Below are 21,184 nucleotides of genomic sequence, written 5' to 3'. Positions count from 1 at the left end.
CTTAGTATGGGTACAGTGGCTCATGATTGTCATCTCAGCACTTTGGGAGGCCGAGGTGGATGGATCACTTGAGGTCAGCAGTTCCGGACCAGCCTGGCCAACAAGGTGAAACCCAATCTGTACTAAAAATACAAGAATTGGATGGGTGTGGTGACCTGTTCCTGCGTCCCCAGCTATTAAAGAGGCTGTGGCAGCAGAATCATTTGAACCCGGGAGGCAGAATTTGCAATGAGCCGAGATCTCATCACTGAACTCCACCCTGGGCCACAGAGCATGGCTATATCTAAAAAAGAAAAAAAGAAAAAAAAAAAAAAATAGGCCAGGTGCAGTGGCCCACGCATGTAATCTCAACACTTTGGGAGGCTGAGGCGGGCAGATCACCTGAGGTCGGGAGTTTGAGACCAGCCTGACCAACATATAGAAACCCCATATCTCATAGAAATACAAAATCAGCCGGGCATAGTGGCCCATGCCTATAATCCCAGCTACTGGGAAGGCTGAGGCAGGAGAATCACGGAAACCCAGAAGGTGGAGGATGCGGTGAGCTGAGATGGCTCCATTGCGCTCCAGTCTGGGCAGCAACAGCAAAACTGTCTCAAAAAAACAAAACGAAAACAAACAAAAAAGGCCGGGCACAGTGGCTCAGGTCCATAATCCCAACACTTTGGGAGGCTGAGGCGAGTGGATCACCTAGGGTCAGGAGTTCGAGACCAGCCTGACCAACATGGTGAAAGCCCATCTCCATTAAGAATGCAAAAACATTATCAGGGCGTGGTGGTGGGCGCCTGTTATCCTAGCTACCAAGAAGGCTGAGGGAGGAGAATAACCTGAAACCGGTAGGCAGAGATGGCAGTGAGCCAAAACTGCGCCATTGCACTCCAGCCAGGGCGACAGAGCAACAATCCATTTGAGAAAATCAAATATATATATATACGTATATATATGATATACGTATATATATGTATACATACAATATATACACATATATGTCACATATAAAGATAAAATTAGCCAGGCATGGTGGGAGGCTGAGGGAGGAGAATTGCTTGAGCTCAGGAGTGGAAGGTTTCAGTGAACTGGAATCCCTCAACTACACTCTAACCTGGGCAAACGGGTGAGTCGCTGTCAAAAAGGAAAACAATACTAAACAACATAAAATTTATTTTTGAGAGTTTTAATCATTTTATATTGTTTTCTAAATCCCATGTGTATTTTAAACTTACAACACAGAAGCATTAGAATTGACCAACATTCGAGATAACGCACCTAAAGCCCTCAGCCCTCAGCTCTCCGCCGAAGTTGGGTTAGGAAGGAGGAAGGGAGAGGTAAATGCTGACCCCGCAGGCGGCAGTCTGTGCCTCGGAGAGAAACTTTATCGCAACCTTGCCGGGGGCCTTGACGGCCATCCTCCCGCAAGAGCACCCCGGCAGTCACCCCTGCCCTCTGGTGTCCTGCCACCCCGAGCCCGACCTTCCCCCTTTACCCCCGCGCGGGGCCAGTAACCTCCTAACTGCGTCTTCTCTGTTTCGGGCTGTCGTGCTCATCACGTTTGCGTCGTTTCTTCGCTCCACAAACGTTTACTGAGCGCCTTCCACACGCCAGGCACCAGACTAGCGCCGGCAAACGGGGATAAGTACTGGGGAGGGGTCCCAGCCCTCAGTGATGGGATTTCAGAGGGGGAGATAAAGGATTGCCCAGAAGGGTGGTGAGTGGAATAGTTGATATAAACAACGGGGGTGCGACGAAATACATAGGAGGGCTGCTAGTCACGTATGGGGTGAGTGCCCAGGGCCCTTAATTAAGGGAGGCTTCCTGGACGGGTGACACCCAAGCGGAGTCCTGACAACCTGCGTCAGGAGTAGCCAGGCGAGGAGGAGGTGAAAGGAATCCACGTCCCGAGCAGAGAGGCAGCTTTCCCTGCACAGCACAGGACACGGTCCGTGCACAGAAGCCACAGGAGACGCAGGCACAGGGGCTGGGGAGAATCCTTGCCGGGCCCTCGCCATCCACGCGCCGCCTCCCTCTGCCGGGTGTCTGGTGTCAGCCTCCCGCCCGGCAGAGGAACTCCAGCCCCTGCTCCCGGAAGCGCCTCCAGGCCTTCGGCTTCCCTGACTCGGAATGGGCCCCTCGTCCGGCGGGTACGAGGCCGGTCTCCCCGCCCGCTGGTGACGAAGTAAAGGCCCGGCGCCGCCCGGGCTCCTGCCCTGGGACCTCGTCTTTCTCCAGGAAAAGGTGGACCGCTCTCCGCCGAGCGGTCTCTTCCACAGACCCCTCTCGCCTTCGCCCCCAGTCTCCTTCGGTTCTGTCTTGGCGCTGGCTGGGTAGAAACCAGGAAGTCGCCCCCAGCGGAGCCCCGGCTCCCCGAGGCAGAGGCGGCCCCGGGGGCGGAGTCAACCGCGGAGGCCGCGCCCTCCGTGAAAGGGCGGGGTATGCAAATTCGAAATGAAAGCCCGGGAACGCCGGATCCAAGCACGGGTGTAAGATTTCCCTTTTCAAAGGTGGAGAATAAGAAATGAGCCCGAGTGTGTAACGGCGTCCATAGTGGGGTGGACGAGACAGAGGGGATGGGGCAAGGAGCGCGGGTGGGGCTCTCACCGCGACTTGAATGTGGATGAGAGTGGGACGGTGACGGCGGGCGCGAAGGCGACGGCATCGCTTCTCGGCCTTTTGGCTAAGATCAAGTGTAGTATCTGTTCTTATCAGTTTAATATCTGATACGTCCTCTATCCGAGGACAATATATTAAATGGATTTTTGGAGCAGGGAGATGGAATAGGAGCTTGCTCCGTCCACTCCACGCATCGACCTGGTATTGCAGTACCTCCAGGAACGGTGCACCCCCTCCGGGGATACAACGCGTTTGCTAAAAGTAGAAGGGGTGAGAGAGAGAGCATGGGCGGGGCGGCTTGCACGCCAAGCGTGTGTGATACGCCGTCTTGCCGCTTCAACTGCTCGTTGGAGTACCGTGGGGTTTCTGACCTGCGGGCGGCAGACGGTAGGCCTTGCTCCCTGGCACGCTTCCATTTACGCTGTGACTGCAGCGCTTTGGGAAGGCTACGACCCCCCCGCAGCCGACTGACTACTCCTTTGGAGGACGTTAGATCTCAGCTTGGCAGTCGAGTGGTGGTGACCTTTTAAGGGAATGGGATCCACCCGGAATTGAACTCACTCCCTTCCTTCCTCTCTCTCTCTCTCTCTCTCTCTCTCTCTCTCTCTCTCTCTCTCTCTCTCTCTGTCTCTCTCTATGTCTCTCTCTCTGTCTCCCCCCCCTCCTTTTTGGTATCCCCCCTCCGCCCCCCCACAAGTTCTGGGGTACATGTGCAGGACGTGCACGTTTGGAACATAGGTGTACGTGTGCCACGGTGCTCTGCTGCACCTATCAACCAGTCATCTAGGTTTGAAGCCCTGCATGCGTTGGGTATTTGTTCGAATGCTCTCTCTCCCCTTGCACCCCACGCCCCGCCAGGGCCCGGTGTGTGATGTTCCCCTTCCTGTGTCCATGTGTTCTCACCGTTCAACTCCCACTTAGGAGTTTGGGTTTCGGTTCCTGTGTCAGTCTGCTGAGAATGAAGGACATGAACTCATCCTTTTTTATGGCTGCCTAGTAATTCCATGGTGTATACGTGCCACGTTTTCCTTATCCAGCCTATCGTTGATGGGCATTCGAGTTGGTTCCAAGTCTTTGCTACTGTAAATCAACATACGTGTCCATGTGTCCTTCTAGTAGGAAGTTCTTCCTCTTCGGCCCGCTGAGTAGCTGGCACTTGAAGGCAGGTGCCAACGCACCGGCGACACGCTTCCGTGTTTGCCCAGGAAAAACTGCGGTGCAGGTAATATAAGCCATGTATCGGGGCAGTCCAAGCATCGTGGCTCCGCCGTTCATGCTTGATGCATCTGTAGGCTCCGTTCTAGGTATGCACATCGTTTACGGGATCAGCCACCGGCAGTTGCCTTGCAACCGTGATGACAAATCTCTGCCGGCTCTTTTGGGTCTCATCCCTGTATCTATAAATTGCATCCCAACATAAAGATCGGAATGTTCCTTTTGCTGGCCCAATCTCTCACCCTTTCCAAACTCCAGAAATCTTGTCTGTCCTCCGCAAAACTCCCCCTGCTTCTTTCTCTGAAGGCGGTCTCCAGGCCGGGCACACTGGGAGGATCGCCGGAGCCCGGAAGGCCGCAGCGAGGTGAGGTGAGATCACACCATTGCACTGCAGCCCCGGCTGCAGAGCCGGAGCCCCGTCTCGAAACAAACAAACAAACACACACACAAAAAGAAAGAGCCCAGGCAACCTAGTGAAACCCTGTTCGGGCTGGGGCGTATCTGCACCCCAGCTATTCCAGAGGCTGAGGCAGGAGGATGGATGGAGGCTGGGAGGTGGGTGCTGCACTGAGCAGTGACTGCACCGCTGCACTCCAGCCTGGGTGACAGAGCCAGACCCCATCCCAAATCAATAAACATAAAAATAAAGGAACCAGTTTGTAGAAAGCGGGAGAGGGTCCCATTGAACTTCAAGCCTTCAGGCTACAGCTGCGGCTGGACAGGTTGGAGCAGCAGGCTGGAGCAGTGGCCATCTTGGCAGGGATCATTGACCCTGATCTATCATCGGGAGGAGGAAGAGCTGATCTCATGCAGGGAGGGCAGGTGGACTACGTGTGGACTCTGGTGATCTGTTTGGGTGCCAGGTGTTGCTCCCAGGGCCACCTGTAACTGTGAATGTGCGGGAACCCTGACTTGAGAAGGGCGTGGCCACGGCGAGCCTCGGCCCCTCAGGGATGAGAGTTTGGTTCACGGTACCCAGGGAAACCACCAGCATCGGCAGTGGTGATAGCTGAGGAGGAGGGGGGATTTGGAGGAGAGACACAGGATGAGTAGCAGGGGCAGCCCTGTGATCAACAACTGCTGCAAGAGGGGCTGTTTGTTCGACTCACTAGTCTTCTGCGGCTCTATGCAGTACTGAAGAGCAGAAGACAGAAGACACAAAGACCACAAAAATTAGCCGGGCGTGGTGCTGTGCGTCCATAATCCCAGCTACTCGGGAGGCTGAGACAGGAGAATCGCTTGAACCCGGGCGGCGGAAGTTTCAGCGAGCCTAGATCACGCCATTCCAGTCCAACCTGAGCATTCGAGCGAGACTCTTATCTCAGAAAATAAAGACAGAATTAAAGAGCCCGGTGCGGTGGCTTACATCTGTGATCCCAGCGCTTTGGGAGGCCCAGGCGGGCGGATCGCCTGAGGTCAGGAGCTCGAGACCAGCCTGGCCAACGTGGCGAAAGCCCCGGAAAAATACAAAAATCAGCCAGGCGTGGTGGCGTACGCCTGTAATCCCAGTTACCCGGGAGGCTGACGCAGGAGAATCGCTGGAACCCGGGAGGTAGAGGCTGGACTGAGCTGAGATCGTGCCACTGCACTCCAGCCTGAGTGACAGAGCAAGACTTTGTCTCAAGAAAACACAAAACAAAACAAAACAAAACAAAACAAAAACAAACAAACAGCAACAAAAAAGCCGGGCGCGGTGGCTCACGCCTGTAATCCCAACACTTTGGGAGGCGGCAGCTGGGCAGATCACCAGAGGTAGGGAGTTGGAGACCAGCCTGACCAACATGGAGAAAGCCCGTCTGTACTAAAAGTACAAACTTAGCCGGGCGTGGTGGCGCATGCCTGTAGTCCCAGCTACTCGGGAGGCTGAGGCAGGAGAATCGCTTGAACCCGGGAGGCGGAGGGTGCGGTGAGCCCAGATCGCGCCATTGGACTCCAGCCTGGGTAACAAGAGCGGAACCTCCGTCAGAAAAAAGAAAAAAAAAAAAGAAAAAAAAAATGTGAGAGTTGTACTCATCCTGTCTTCAAAATCCCATGTGTATTTGACACTTTACAGCACAGCTCCATTAGAACTGACCACATTTCCAGGGCTCCCTAGATACCTGTGGCTAGCGGCTGCCATAGTGCACTGCGCTGGGCAGTAGAATGGGGGATGACAAGACAGGGCGGCGGAGATTGGGATGGCGTGAAATGAGGGAAACACTCGCCGGTGGGAGAAAGCAGAATAGTAAGGGGGCACCGAAAGATTCAGTAGTCCACGTGAATATCTTGATTATCTTATAATCGAGATAATGTGGGGTCCAGCTCTACCGGGTCTGTGGGTTTTCTCTTCGTGTGCGGAGACGAGAGATCGTAGAAATAAAGACGCAAGACAAAGAGATAGGAAGAAAGACAGCTGGGCCCGGGAGACCACTGCCACCAAAGCGCGGAGACCGTAGTGGCCCCCAGTGCCTGGACGGCGCTGCTATTTATTGTATTCAAGGCAAGGGGGCAGGGTAAGGAGTGTGAGTCATCTCAGATGATTGATTGATAGGTCACGCGAGTCACGTGTCCACGGGACAGGGGGGCCTTTCCCTTTGTGGTAGCCGAGGTGGAGAGGGAGGACAGCAAACGTCAGCATTTCTTCTATGCACTTATCAGAAAGATCAAAGACTTTAGTCCTTTTACTAATTCTGCCACTGCTCTCTTCTAAGAACTCAAAAGGAGGAGCCAGGTGTACAGGCGGAACGTGAAAGTGAACACGGAGCGTGACCGCTGAAGCACAGCATCACAGGGAGACGTTTAAGCCTCCGGACGACTGCGGGCACGCCTGGCTAATGTCAGGCCCTCCCACAAGAGGTGGTGGAGCAGAGTGTTCTCTAACTCCCCTGGAGAAACGGAGATTCCCTTTCCCGGTGTGCTAAGTAACGGGTGCCTTCCCAGGCACTGGCGCTACCGCTACACCAAGGAGCCCTCAAGCGGCTTTTATCTGGGCGTGACCGAGGGCTCACACTCTTGTCTTCTGGTCACCTCTCACTGTGTCCCTTCCGCTCCTAACTCTGTATGGCCTGGTTTTTCCTAGGTTATAATAAGAGAACGGAGATTATTGTAATCACAGAACAGAGAGTCATACTACAAACTAATGATTAACACTGTTCACATATAATCATATCTGTATCCTATTTCTAGTATCACTTTTCTTATTCTAATTATTTTCTTTATTATACTGGAACAGCTTGTGGCTTCAGCCTCTTGCCTCGGCACCTGGCTGTCTTACCGCCCCCATCGCCCCCCTTTTTATTGACCAGGATCGTCACTGCCATCATTGCTTGTCGTTGACTTCAGACTTGTCCTCGGACCCCTCGGAGACATCTGCAGACTAAAAGCAGCCAACATAAACGTACCGACGTTAATAATGCCAAAGACAACAGTGGTCTTCTGAGGGGTTTGATCCATTTAAAGGGATTTGGATCAGATAACCCTTTGGTTATTCCTTCAAAGATGTCTGATCCAGGAATGGTAGTTAAGTGAGCCTGCGAGTCCTCAAAAATTTGTTCTTTAAGTTTTGAGATACCTAACGTTAGGTTATCATCCCAGGCTTTTAAATTTAAGTCTCATGACTCTTTCCAGCTATGCTGATCTTTATTATCAGCATAAGGCCTTATGTAATAATCAGAAGTATTCCAATCACATTGTAATTGCATACGGTGTTCCAAATTCATAACTCTATCTCCCAGCCATATCATACTCTGGCGGAGATCATTAATTTGATTAGCCAATTTTTGATCAGCCTGAGCCTGAGAATTCCGGAGTCTAGTGGAGTTTTTCTGCCATGCTTCCACATATTGAGCGGTCTGGACAGAATTGTGGATAGCAAGTCCAGCGGCCGCTGCTGTGGCAGTAACCGCAATTAATCCCGCAATGACTGCAGTAAGAGTAAAGAGGAACCTCTTAGTTGTCTGAAGGGTACGTCTAAGAACTTCATTGACTATGTGAATAGAGGGAGAAGACTCCCATGGACGGTGTAAGGAAACTGGTATCCATACGCCCTCCCTAGCCCTCACCAGGAGAATACTTGTTCTGGGATCAAAAGGGGCATCAATACATGTGATGAGTTTGCAGTCATCACATTCTATAGTTTGTCTATTGGGAGTGACATTTATAATTCCAACTAACAGCATATAAGGGGGTTATCCCTTGTAGGCTCCTGATAGGTATTACCTGTTCTGACATTACAGTGACTTTAAACATGGGTGTTTTGGTATTGGTGGGAGAGATTTGGTAGGTAGCGTCCCATAGTCTGATTCCGGTCGTGGCCGCAGCTAATTTCCGTAATCGAGGATGTTCTGGGGCAACAATAGGATGAATCGTTTTTGGTCTAGGAGGAACGATTCCTGAGTCCATCCATTTGAATGGGTAAGGAGACACCCATTCCCTCAACCTGCAGGACTGCCATCCGTCTCGTACGCGATGTATCAAATAATTGAACTCAGAGCATTGGGTATTTTGGCCGGAGTAGTTCCGCCAATAATACCCTCTTGGAGCCCAGTCAATAACAGCTCCTGTAACTAGGCTCCGTAACACTACGTACGGCTTTTGGAGCATTACAGTCATTCCATATGATTGAGTTCCCTAAACAAGTTCCCTTGGTAGGTTCTCTTGAACAGTCTGGCAGTCCTTTTGTTGTATTATTTTTGGTGGTGACGGGAACTCTCCATTCCTCATGAGGATTAAGTTCAACAGCCATGATCTGAAAAGAATTACTACTGAACACATGATGTACTTCATAAGAATCATTACTAGAGGATGGTACGGTCCACATCCAATTTTGATTAGAGAAAGCCAAGCAGCCAGGTGACATTGCTATGCACAATGGCGGGAATTTATATCCAGTTGACAAATTAAACTGCATACCCTTTTCCTCTGGTTGAGCGGGAAACCTGTCATCGTTAGGGACTGGTATAAGTGCGCTATTACTAGTATACAGGCAGCATTTGCGAAGCTGTTGAATGACCTCATCATTTAGTATAGTTTGATTTGTAGTTGCAGGCCATTGTCCCCTTCCCAATAACTGGTCAGCTGCAACATTAACAGGAGGATTAGAGCCTTGATTAAGCTGAACTCGATCCTGGACAGCATCGACCCACCAAGTCCCGAATTGTAAATATTGGGATTTAGATAATACCGATTTTGCTAGAATTTACCAATCATAAGGCACCAAAGTGCTGTTTATCTTCTGCGAGGGCTTTTAATGTGGACCGGACAAAAGGGGAGTTGGTGCCGTATTGCTTCACTGATTCTTTGAAATCTTTGAGGAATTTAGAAGAAAAACTTTCCCAAGAAGCAGGGCGTAGCTGGACCTGGCCTGGATGAAGAGGATCTGGTTGGACTACTGCCCGGACTGCAGGTATACCTGGAACTGGCTGCGCCGCAGGCAGTTGTGGAGCCTGGTGATTTGCCTGAGGAGCCTGACTGTCAGGCTGCGGAGCTTGAGGAGCCTGAGGAGCCGCGGGCTCAGCCACCTGCTGGGCAGGATCAGCGGGCTGTGGCTGATCCTGTGCCTCAGGGACGGGGGCGGCAGGCATCGGAGGTTGTAAAATTACAGGAAATTGCCAGGCTTCGGGATCCCCGTATTCCCTTGCCTGAGAGATGGCCCTCATAAGAGGAGTATCATTTTAAGGAATGTATGTGATTTGTTGCTCGTGAGCGGCCATGGTGGTGGCGGCAACCGCAGTGGTGACCGGACCAGAAGCAGAAAAGAAATGAGGGTTTTGAATAGAGGAAGAATTGAGAACCTGTAAGCCAGGTGGAGGCGCGAGTACCTGCTGAGCAGGTCTTTCAGGGGCCTGAAGACCAGGCTGCCGGCGGTAACTGCAGGACAGGCTTCAAGCGAGCCTGATACTCCGAAGGAGAAGCAGAAGTGAGAGATGGATAACCGGGTTGAGTAGGGATAGGGTTGAGGGCCTCGTTACCGGGCCAAACGGGCGGAAGGTGGAGAGGCCTGCGGCAGGTGGAGAGGCCTGCGGCAGGGCTGAACAGAGACAGTGTTGAGAGCCTCACTGGCGGGCTGAACAGGCGGAAGGCGGAGGGCCCTGCGGCAGGGCTGAACAGAGACAGTGTTGAGAGCCTCACTGGCGGGCTGAACAGGCGGAAGGCGGAGGGCCCTGCGGCAGGGCTGAACAGAGACAGTGTTGAGAGCCTCATTCGCGGGCTGAGAATTGAGAGCCTCCGTACCAGGCTGCATAGAAACGTAGTTTAGAGCCTCTTTTTCAGGCTGTATAGCCTCATTTCCGGGCTGTGTAGATGGAAGGTGGGGGGCCCTGTAGCAGGGCTGAGGAAAGATAGGAGGGTCCGGCCACGACGACGGCTGTGGATAGTATATTTCGGTTGGATTCTGCTGGTTGGCGGCGAGGACATCATTTGAAAGTTCATCGTAAAGTGATGATGGGGGCACGGCAGGCTCTGGTGTGGGCGGCGGGGCCCAAGGAATGTCAGAATGGAGGTCCGTCTGTAGAATCACGGCCTCAATCTGTGCAGTATCCTCAGGGGAAAGAGAACTGAGAATTTCCTCAACCTCCTCAGAGGAGAGGAAAGAGGGATCAGCCTCCACGTTGTCCACGCGAGTCTGCAAGGAGTCTAGGACAGAGCGAACCGAAGCCCAGACTGGCCAAATAGTGGGCGGAATAACGTGTCCCCCTTTATGAGCAATTTTAAATTGTCGGCCAATTTCATCCCAATGTTTGAGTTCTAAAGTTCCCTCAGTAGCAAACCAAGGGTAAAGGAGATCTACGACCTCGAACTGGTTTAATTCACTTATTAGTAGAAACTTTTACACCTCCGTCTTTAAGCAGAGTCTTTATAACATTTAAATAAGCCGAGTACTTGGTACCGGCCTGTCCCATGGTGTCCCCGGGATACTCTGAGTGCCCAAGCTTACCGCCCAGCCTATTGACCGCAAGCCTCAGGAATCTGTCGTCGGTAGTCCTCCGCTGAGTTCCGCGCTCAAAGTGCACCTTCACACAGCGAGAGAGAGATCCTCGTTGGGTGCCAGATGTAGGGTCCAGCCCTACGGGGCCTGTGGGTTTTCTCTTCGTGTGCGGAGGCGAGAGATCGTAGAAATAAAGACACAAGACACAGAGACAGGATGAAAGACAGCTGGGCCCGGGGGACCACTGCCACCAAGCGCGGAGACCGGTAGTGGCCCCGAATGCCTGGACGGGCTGCTCTTTATTGTATTCGAGGCAAGGGGGCAGGGTAAGGGGTGTGAGTCATCTCAAATGATTGAGAGGTCACGCGAGTCACGTGTCCACTGGACAGGGGGTCTTTCCCTTTGTGACAGCCGAGGCGGAGAGGGAGGACGGCATAGGTCAGCATTTCTTCTACGCACTTATCAGAAGGATCAAAGACTTTAGTACTTTTACTAATTCTGCTACTGCTATCTTCTAAGAACTTAAAAGGAGGAGCCAGGTGTACAGGCGGAACGTGAAAGTGAACAAGGAGCGTGACCACTGAATGAAGCACAGCATCACAGGGAGACGGTCCAGCCTCCGGACGACTGAGGGCGGGCCTGGCTAATGTCAGGCCTCCCACAAGAGGTGCCGGAGCAGAGTGTTCTCCATCTCCCCTGGAGAAAGGGAGATTCCCTTTCCCGGTGTGCTAAGTAACGGGTGCCCTCCCGGGCACTGGCGTTACCGCTAGACCAAGGTCTGTTAAGTAAGGAGGGCCTTCCCAGGCACTGGCGTTACCGCTAGACCAAGGAGCCCTCGAGCGGCCCTTATCCGGGCGTGACCGAGGGCTCACACGCTTGTCTTCTGGTCACCTCTCACCGTGTCCCTCCAGCTGCTAACTCTCTATGGCCCGGTTTTCCCTAGGTTAAAACAACAGAACAGAGATTCTTACAGTAGTAGAACAAAGAGTAATGCTGCAAACTAATGACTAGTAATAGTCATATATAATCATATCTGTATCCTATTTCTGGTATAACTTTTCTTATTCTGATTATTTTCTTTATTATACTGTAACAGCTTGTGCCTTCAGTCTCTTGCCTCGGCCCCTGGGTGGCTTGCCGCCCACAAGGTAAGATATATTGCATTGAACTATAGTTTGTGTTGATTGCCGAAGGGTTTGGGGCGGGGGGGGGGGGCACCCCCTGAAATTCCGCCCTGGAGGAGTGGCCTCACCCTAACCCCGGCCGTGCCTAATGATAAGGCCCACCTCTGACGGCCTTCGGCCGTCGAGTGAAATAAATGTTGGAGGTAATGCGCCTAAAGCCCTCAGCCCTCAGCTCTCCGCCGAAGTTGGGTTAGGAAGGAGGAAGGGAGAGGTAAATGCTGACCCCGCAGGCGGCAGTCTGTGCCTCGGAGAGAAACTTTATCGCAACCTTGCCGGGGGCCTTGACGGCCATCCTCCCGCAAGAGCACCCCGGCAGTCACCCCTGCCCTCTGGTGTCCTGCCACCCCGAGCCCGACCTTCCCCCTTTACCCCCGCGCGGGGCCAGTAACCTCCTAACTGCGTCTTCTCTGTTTCGGGCTGTCGTGCTCATCACGTTTGCGTCGTTTCTTCGCTCCACAAACGTTTACTGAGCGCCTTCCACACGCCAGGCACCAGACTAGCGCCGGCAAACGGGGATAAGTACTGGGGAGGGGTCCCAGCCCTCAGTGATGGGATTTCAGAGGGGGAGATAAAGGATTGCCCAGAAGGGTGGTGAGTGGAATAGTTGATATAAACAACGGGGGTGCGACGAAATACATAGGAGGGCTGCTAGTCACGTATGGGGTGAGTGCCCAGGGCCCTTAATTAAGGGAGGCTTCCTGGACGGGTGACACCCAAGCGGAGTCCTGACAACCTGCGTCAGGAGTAGCCAGGCGAGGAGGAGGTGAAAGGAATCCACGTCCCGAGCAGAGAGGCAGCTTTCCCTGCACAGCACAGGCCACGGTCCGTGCACAGAAGCCACAGGAGACGCAGGCACAGGGGCTGGGGAGAATCCTTGCCGGGCCCTCGCCATCCACGCGCCGCCTCCCTCTGCCGGGTGTCTGGTGTCAGCCTCCCGCCCGGCAGAGGAACTCCAGCCCCTGCTCCCGGAAGCACCTCCAGGCCTTCGGCTTCCCCGACTCCCTGAATGGGCCCCACGTCCGGCGGGTACGAGGCCGGTCTCCCCGCCCGCTGGTGACGAAGTAAAGGCCCGGCGCCGCCCGGGCTCCTGCCCTGGGACCTCGTCTTTCTCCAGGAAAACGTGGACGGCTCTCCGCCGAGCGGTCTCTTCCACAGTCCCCTCTCGCCTTCGCCCCCAGTCTCCTTCGGTTCTGTCTTCGCGCCGGCGGGATACAAACCAGGAAGTCGCCCCCAGCGGAGCCCCGGCTCCCCCACGCAGAGGCGGCCCCCGGGGCGGAGTCAACCTCGGAGGCCGCGCCCTCCCTGAAAGGGCGGGGCATGTAAATTCGAAATGAAAGCCCGGGAACGCCGGATCCAAGCACCGGTGTGAGGTCATACCTTACACCCGTGCTTGGAGGTCGTAACTACAAAGGTCTTTCCTGAAGGGGAGTGTAAATTCCTTCTGTGTCTAACAGTGCTTATCACCCCTTGGCTATAGTTGAGGACAATAGCTCGATAGCTCCGTGGAGTGAATCATCCTGAGGTCCTAGCCCCACCCTACAGCCATTAAATTAGAATCTTTGGGACAGGGCCTAAGGCTGTTGTACTTCACAGCTTCCGGGGTATTTCCCTGGGACCAAAAGCACCTCTTAGAAATGTCCAGTGAAGACAGTAGTGAGCTTGGTCTGGAACAACGAATTGTCCCCGGAAGTGAAAGTGTTCAACAGGAGGCACTCAGTAACCAGTGTGTGTAAATGAGAGAGTAGCAAATCCCTTGGTTTTGTCACTGACAAGAGGCCACCCAGCCCAGTGAGGAGGCTTTTCCACCCAAATTGGAATATGTGCACAGCAAGTCCGACAGCTTCTGTGCTGTTCCCACTCTGCAGAACTAGATGGACCCCACCGCCACTACTGACCGAAAATTTATTTTGGAAATCGAGACTGGTGACACCACACAGGCACCGAGAAGGCGTGAAAGGTTTATAACTCACAAAATGAGGTGTTCTGGGAGATCAGAGTGGCTCCCAGGCAGGTCGGAAAACGACTTGAGAGCGAGGAGACTGGGTTGGTGTTTTGATGGGGGTTTGGGAAGGGGCAGGATGGAGGGCTCTGGGAGCGGGGGCTGGTGCTGCCTGCTGGGTGCCAGTGGGGGGAGCACCCGAGTTTTGTCGTCAGCTTGTTATCTCCACTCATAGAATGGGAGCCTCTTGTCATCTCCACTCAGATTGTCGGGACCTATTAATACACTTGGCTCTAAGAGGAGGAGGGCTGTGAAGGAACGCTAATGCCTACAGCGCCTTGGTCATTTAGGCTGAGGTTAAGTGCGGGACTTGCACTGTCAGTTACCGTTATTTCGCATTACATCAGCAAAGGAGATCTCTAAACGCTGTCTGCTGACAAGGTGGAATGGGAGGTTCTTTCGTTACCTCCACGCGTTTGCATTGGATCGTCGGGGCCTGTTAGCACACTTGTGTGTATATAAGTCAGCAGCGTGTACTTTGGAGAGTGTGGCTGCTTTAGATTTCACTTGGTTTAGTCACATGCGGTGTGACGATCATTGGATTAAAGGTTACCGCACCTACATCAGTATCCGTGTTCTGACTGGTCTCTGCTATTACTTGGCACACTCAGATGCGATATTCGGATCGTTATGTTTAAGTTTAGCGCCCCTACTTTACGAAGCGGGACGGTTTTTTTCATTTACGTGTCTCTATCCGAGGCAGTATAAACATCTTTCCATTCGAGTTTACCGCATGTGTTTCACCATCCAGAGTCGGACTGCTTTTCGATTTACGTGGCTTTGTGGGATGCGGTATGAAGATCGTTGCATTCAAGTTTGCTTTAAAGATAGTAATATGGGACTGGGTGCCGTGCCTCAGGCTTGTAATCCCAGCACTTTGGGAGGCCGAGGTGGGTAGATCACCTGAGGTCAGGAGTTGGAGACCAGCCTGGCCAAGATGTTGAAACCCTGTCTCTACTAAAAACAAACAAACAAAAACAAAAACAAAAACAAAAATTAGCCAGGCGTGGTGGCGCGCTCCTGTAATCCCAGCTACTCGGGAGACTGAGGCAGGAGAATTACTTGAACCCGGCAGGCGGAAGTTGTGATGAGCCGAGATCGCTCCATTGCACTCCAGCCTGGGCCAACAAGAGCAAAAACTCTTTTCGTGTGTATTTCCTGTTTCTTTAACTCTTCCAGGGGCCCCTTTCCCAAGGCTCCGCCCAGCCCTGGAACCAGTCAGAGCATGTGCTCCCCGGGGGGCTGCACCCTGGCCTCTTCGAAAACTTGCCGGACCAGACAGTTGAGAAAGGGCTAGAGGGACGAGACCTGAGTACCTGTCTCCATGTGTGCAGCTATAGAAAATATGCAATTACGTGTCTGTAACACATAATAAAGCAAGTACAGCAAGATGACTTTAGGTGATGGGCATACGGGTGTTCACCAAACAATTCTCTCAACGTATGTGTGAATAAAAGTTTAAAGAAATGTCGGATGCCGGCTAGGTGAGGACGAGAGGGGGAGGAGGAGGGAGAGGGAGGTGAAGGGAAGAAGGAGGGAGGGAGAGGGGAGGGGAGGAGGGAGGGGGAGGAAAGAATAGCCCCATAGAGTTCTTCGTGTCTTTTTCGTTCTGGGTTTTTCCTCCTGAAGGGCAATGAAGCCGAAGGAGCGTTCCCAAGATCCCAGTGATTTACAGGCTCTTTTCTGTTCAGCAGTTGGCAGGCAGGGCACGGCGCGTCTGGGGCGGGGCATGCAAATTTTAAATGGCTGTTTCTCTCGGGAGTTATGGGAGCAAAAAAGGAAAGTGAATGTCCTCGGAAATAGTAACAATATTACTTAGGCAAGTTTTAAAATTTGGATAAAGATACACAGTTTCAACGTAGGAGAGAGAGTTATTGAGGGTGATATCTGTCACCCTGAGCTGAGGATGTGTGGAGAAGGAGTGCAGTGGACGATAGGTTCACTTGTACCGAACCTGCTCTGACGCCATTTACACTGTAAGGTTCCCAACGCCCTTTACGCCATAAACGCCATCATTCCCCCCAACGCCTTCTGCGCCATAAACGCCATAAGGCTCTCGTCGGCAGTCTTCGATCCTGTTTCACGCCGTTTGTGCCGTAAGGCTCACAACGCTGCGTACGCCATAGGCTCGCATGGACGGTCCCAGAGCCTGCTTTATGCCATTTACGCTCTAAGGCTCCCAACGCCCTTTACGCCATAACCGCCATCATCCTCCCCCAACGCCTTCTGCGCCATAAACGCCGTAAGGCTCTCGTCGACAGTCTTCGAGCCTGTTTCACGCCGTTTGTGCCGTAAGGCTCACAACGCCGCGTACGCCATAGGCTCGCATCGACGGTCCCAGAGCCTGCTTTATGCCATTTACGCTCTGAGGCTCCCAACGCCCTTTACGCCATAAACGCCATCATCCCCCCAACGCCTCCTGCGCCATAAACGCCGTAAGGCTCACGTCGACAGTCTTCGTGCCTGTTTTACGCCGTTTGTGCCGTAAGGCTCACAACGCCGCGTAGGCCATAGGCTCGCATCGACAGTCCCAGAGCCTGCTTTACGCCATTTACGCTCTACGGCTCCCAACGCCCTTTACGCCATAAAGGCCATCATCCTCCCAACGCCCTCTAGGCGATAAACGCCGTAAGGCTCGGGTCGACAGTCTTCGAGCCTGTTTTACGCCATTTACGCCGTAAGGCTCCCATCAACAGTCTTCGAGCCTGTTTTACACCGTTTGTGCCGTAAGGCTCACAACGCCGTTTACGCCATAAGGCTCGCATCGACAGTCCCAACGCCGTTTACGCCATAAGGCTCGCATCGACAGTCCCAGAGCCTGCTTTACGCCATTTACGCTATTAAGGCTCACATCGACAGTCTCCGAACCTGCTTCACGCCGTTTACGCCATAAGGCTCACAACGCCGCCTCTGTTTTTACATTGGCCGCCTGTGCTTTGGAGAGCTTAGTTGCTTTCGGTTTCACTTGGTTGCGGCGTGACGATCATTGAGCTAAAGATTACTGCACTCACATCGGTCTCCATCATTCTCCGTAATCTGACTGCTCTTTGCTATTACTTGGTTTACTCACATACAGTATGCAGATTGTTCCATTTAAGTTCAGCGCCCGTACTTCACTATCCCGAGTGGGACTGCTTTTTCATTTACGTGTCTCCATCCAAGGCAGTCTAAACATTTTTCTATTCAAGTTTGCCGCATGTGTTTCACTATCCAGAGCCGGACTGCTTTTCGATTTACGTGGCTTTGTGGGATGCGGTAGGAAGATGGTTGCATTCAAGTTTGCCGCCTCCACTTAACTGTGCAGAATCTGACTGCAGTCAGATCTGTATGACAGATGTTGCACTCGTTTTCTGCGGGTACGTCACTATCCAGTCTACTTTTTCCATCAACGTGGCTGAGTCATATGTAGTATGACTGTCAGAGGCGTTGGAACCCGAAGCGACCCCATTTTGAGTGAGGGCTAGAAAAATGAGGCCGGGATTTACGGGCGTGCATTCTCTGAAGGATATTCCTAGCTGTCAGATGTTTACGGTTAAGGGAACAAATTAATGTTTACTAAGGAGACCCGAGTGTCCAGATAGCTGGATATCTGGAGAACAAAGGCGTTCCTAATTTTGCTTTAAAGATAGTAATAGGGATTCTTGCACAATATAATAATTAAAATTAATCCTTTATCACAAACCCTTGTAGCAGAGCACCTCTCCCCATGTGTACACGCATTGTACCTAGGGTGGATACGTTCCGTCTCTTAGTTTCGGGAACGTCCTACTCTGTCTTTGGAGTAGCTGTTCTTTCACTTTACTTTCTTAATAAACTTGCTTTTATTTTGCACCGCGGACTTGCCCTGAATTATTTCTTGCGCGAGATCCAAGAACCCTCTCTTGGGGTCTGGATCGGGGCCCTTTTCCTGTGACATATTTCTGGCGACCACAGATGGGACTGTAGTGCTTTGGGTAAGTGTTGGGGCCCTATAACATATTTCTGGCGAACGACGGAAGGGAGGATACTGAAGAAACTCACCCAACCCAAAGGAAGTAGATTGCAGCACTGATTGGACGACTTTGGGTAAGGGGTGGAGTGCCCGGGTAAAGAATGGGATTGGGTTAGAGACCCAACTTAGTGGAGTTAGAGTCTTTCCTAAAAGAGAGTGGGTTAGAGGCCCCTCTTAATAAAAGGCAAGGATGCTTGACCTCGGGTTGGAGGCCCAACCTAGGAGGGTTAGAGTCCCTTCTAAGATTTAGGGGGTTAGAGGCCCCTCAGTGAAGTCCCTCTCGGCTAAAAAATAGGTTTCACACCGCAAGCTATGCTCTTGGCATTAATCTGCCTCGTCCTCCTTGTCTTGGTTGCTGTCTCCCTTTCACTGTCATTTGCAGGAGACTTCATTTAACTGGTCTTAGGGATTTTACCTTATTCTTCTCCTGTGTCCTTCCCGATTTCTCTCCGTTTGCTTGTGAAACACTGAGAACAACAAGCATTGGAGGATCCGTCTCTAAAATTGCTGATTGAGATTTGGTATTTAACAACTATGAGCAATAAGATTAGATAGATATGGTTCTGTTTTGTTGCTGCTATGCTAAGTGTGATTGAGAAGCATTACGATGGAAATCAGGGGACTTTTCTCCTTGCTGTTTTGTTTCATTTTGCACACTAAAAAAGCTCCTTCATGGCCAAGTGCGGGGTCTCACGCCTGTAATCCCAGCACTTTGGGAGGCTGAGGTGGGCCAATCACCTGAAGTCAGGAGTTCAAGACCGTCCTGTCTAACACGGTGAAACCCCGTCTCTACTAGAAATACAAACACTACTCGGGTGTGGTGGTACACGTCTGTAATCCCGGCTTCTTGGGAGGCCGAGGCAGGAGAATCGCTTGAACCTGGGAGGCGGAGTTTGCAGTGAGCCGAGATTGCACCACTGCACTCCAGCAGCCTTAACAACAGAGCGAGACTGTCTCAAAACAAAAACAAAAAAACTTTCCTTTCCTGGGTTCGGGCAAACCGGCTTCGCTTTGCTTTTCCAATCCATACTGCTGCTATTGCTTGCTCTGGTTGTTCTTATCTAAATCCTCTTCATTTATTTTGCCTTATTTGACATTTTTGTCGAAGTCCATGTTGTGGTTTATCTAAGATTCATGGCTCAGCTCACTTATGTTATTTGGATAATGTGAATCATGTTTGATGAGAGGAAAAGAAGAAAAAGATCTAGACATACTAGGTGATCCTTTAATGCAAGCCCCGCCGTGGTTCAGCGGGCATTTTTGGGTGGAGCAGAACCTCCTTCTGTCAGTTCCGAAGGTTCAGATGTATCAGTTCTTTCTCCCTCTAGTCCACCTGAAAGTTTCTGAGAACCCTTCGTCCCTTCTCCTTACCCAGCTAGTCCCACTCTATACCTACCACTCCCCACGGAACTCAACCCAGCGAGTACTACTCATAGTGGGGCCTCCTATCATCCTATCAACCTCCAAGGGGAAATCTTTGTCCACTTAGAGAAGTGGCAAACTGGGAAGAGGGCACTGTGAGAGTACATGTTCCCTTTTGTACGTCTGATTTGCCTCTATATGTAGAGAAGGTTGGTAATTTCTCTGAAGATCCAGGACAATTTATAGATAGGTTTGAGAAATCAACTCTGACCTATAGTTTAACTTGGTAGGATCCGCATGTTTTGTTGTCTCTGTGTTGTACAGTGGAAGAGAAACAATGCATTTTGGGGACAGCTAGGACCCATGCAGATGAGGTATTGGCTCGCGACCCGAACCATATGATATATCAGGCAGGAAGTATAGCAGTTCTAGATCAAGATGCAGAGTGGAACTATCAAAGGGGCAGTGAGGACTTGGGGAGGAGAGATCATATGGTCACTTGTTTGTTGGAAGGGATGAAGAAATGTATGAAAAAGCCTATTAACTATGAACAGGTTAAGGAAGATTCTCAGGATAAAGATGAGAATCCAGCTTTATTTCGAGGGCATTTAGTTGAAGGAATTAGGAAGTATATCACTGATCCTGCCTCAAAGAAAGGACAAACCCTTTTGGGAGGATATTGTATAACCCAGTCTGCCCCTGATATCCACAGGAAACTACAAAAAGCAGCTGTGGGAGCCGGTGTGGTGGCTGAAGCCTGTAATCACAGCACTTTGGGAGGCTGAGGCGGTGGATCACTTGAGGTCAGGAGTTCAAGACCAGCCTGGCCAACATGGCGAAACCCCGTCTCTATTAAAAATACAAAAATTAGCCGGGCGTGGTGACAAGTGCCTGTAATCCCAGCTACTTGGGAGGCTGAGGCAGGAGAATTGCTTGAACCCATGAGGTGGAGGTTACGGTGAGCCCAGATTGCGCCATTGTACTCCAGCCTGGGAGACAGAGCAAGACTCTGTCTCAAAAAAAAAAAAAAAAAAAGGAAAAAAGAAAAAAAAAAAAACCCACTATGTGGCTATGTGTCCCTAGACTCCTATGAAACAGCTTTTGGATATGGCATCTTTAGCTTTTAATAACAGGGGCAAAGCAGAGACTCTCCTTTGCAGCACTATAGAAAGGATATTACCTCTATTTGACAGATGAGAAGTGATTTTCCCTAGTGCACACATAAGGCTTTCCTTCCTCTAGGCCTGGCATTTCCACAAGAAGCTTCCCAACTACCCAAATCAGAGAGGTGTCATCCTTATGCCCACGCTACAATTGCAAACCATGAGACTGCATATGGTTAACAGGTGGCTTGGGTTCAAATGCTGACCTTGCTTCCTTTTAGGCAAGTTGCTTAGCCTCTCTGAGTGTCACTCTACACAGTGCTGTTCCCTAGAAATATGTACCTCACATGTAACTTTAAATGTTGCAGTAGCCGTATTTTTGAAATAAAATAAGAACAAACAAGGAAATTAAGTCTAATTTCATTTAACTCAGCATATACAAAATATCACTTCGACAGGTAACGAACAGCTTTGGAAGGCCGGGGCAGGAGTATCACTTGAGGCCAAGAGTTCCAGGCAAAACTAGGCAACATAGGAAGACCGTGTCTCCATAAGAATTAAAAAACGGGTCAGGCGCAGTGGCTCATGACCGTAATCCCAGCACTTTGGGAGGCCCAGGCAGGAGGTCAGGAGTTAGAGACCAGCCTGGCCAACATGGTGAAACCACATCTCTACTATAAATAGAAAAAATTAGCCATGCATGGTGGCACGTGCCTGTAATCCCAGCTACTCGGGAGGCTGAGGCAGCAGAATTGTTTGAACCCGGGAGGCAGAGGTTGCAGTGAGCCGAGATCACACCACTACATGCCAGCCTACGTG

The 21,184-nt window shown here is 51.5% G+C and overlaps 4 long non-coding RNA genes and 1 other non-coding gene across 5 annotated transcripts; 3 read left to right on the top strand and 2 right to left on the bottom strand.

The window, feature by feature from the left end:
* Positions 1 to 2,651: 2,651 nt before the first annotated feature.
* Positions 2,652 to 2,842, top strand: LOC114676072 (U2 spliceosomal RNA). Its single transcript, XR_003726912.1, has one exon. It is a non-coding gene; the product is annotated as a U2 spliceosomal RNA (small nuclear RNA).
* Positions 2,843 to 6,198: 3,356 nt separating this feature from the next.
* On the top strand, positions 6,199 to 13,164 carry LOC144335741 (uncharacterized). The gene is made up of 2 exons (XR_013406871.1): positions 6,199 to 6,256; positions 10,997 to 13,164. It is a non-coding gene; the product is annotated as an uncharacterized LOC144335741 (long non-coding RNA).
* Positions 10,939 to 13,130, bottom strand: LOC144335738 (uncharacterized). Its single transcript, XR_013406868.1, has 2 exons — positions 12,300 to 13,130; positions 10,939 to 11,665 (listed from the first exon to the last, which is right to left on the bottom strand). It is a non-coding gene; the product is annotated as an uncharacterized LOC144335738 (long non-coding RNA).
* Positions 13,165 to 15,859: 2,695 nt separating the features above from the next.
* Positions 15,860 to 17,738, top strand: LOC144335747 (uncharacterized). Its single transcript, XR_013406878.1, has 2 exons — positions 15,860 to 15,961; positions 16,157 to 17,738. It is a non-coding gene; the product is annotated as an uncharacterized LOC144335747 (long non-coding RNA).
* Positions 15,864 to 20,319, bottom strand: LOC144335745 (uncharacterized). The gene is made up of 2 exons (XR_013406876.1): positions 16,212 to 20,319; positions 15,864 to 16,020 (listed from the first exon to the last, which is right to left on the bottom strand). It is a non-coding gene; the product is annotated as an uncharacterized LOC144335745 (long non-coding RNA).
* Positions 20,320 to 21,184: the final 865 nt, after the last annotated feature.

Source organism: Macaca mulatta, chromosome 16 (assembly GCF_049350105.2).
Source record: "Macaca mulatta isolate MMU2019108-1 chromosome 16, T2T-MMU8v2.0, whole genome shotgun sequence".
Lineage (NCBI taxonomy): Eukaryota > Metazoa > Chordata > Mammalia > Primates > Cercopithecidae > Macaca > Macaca mulatta.
This window is presented reverse-complemented; position numbering and strand designations above follow the sequence as displayed.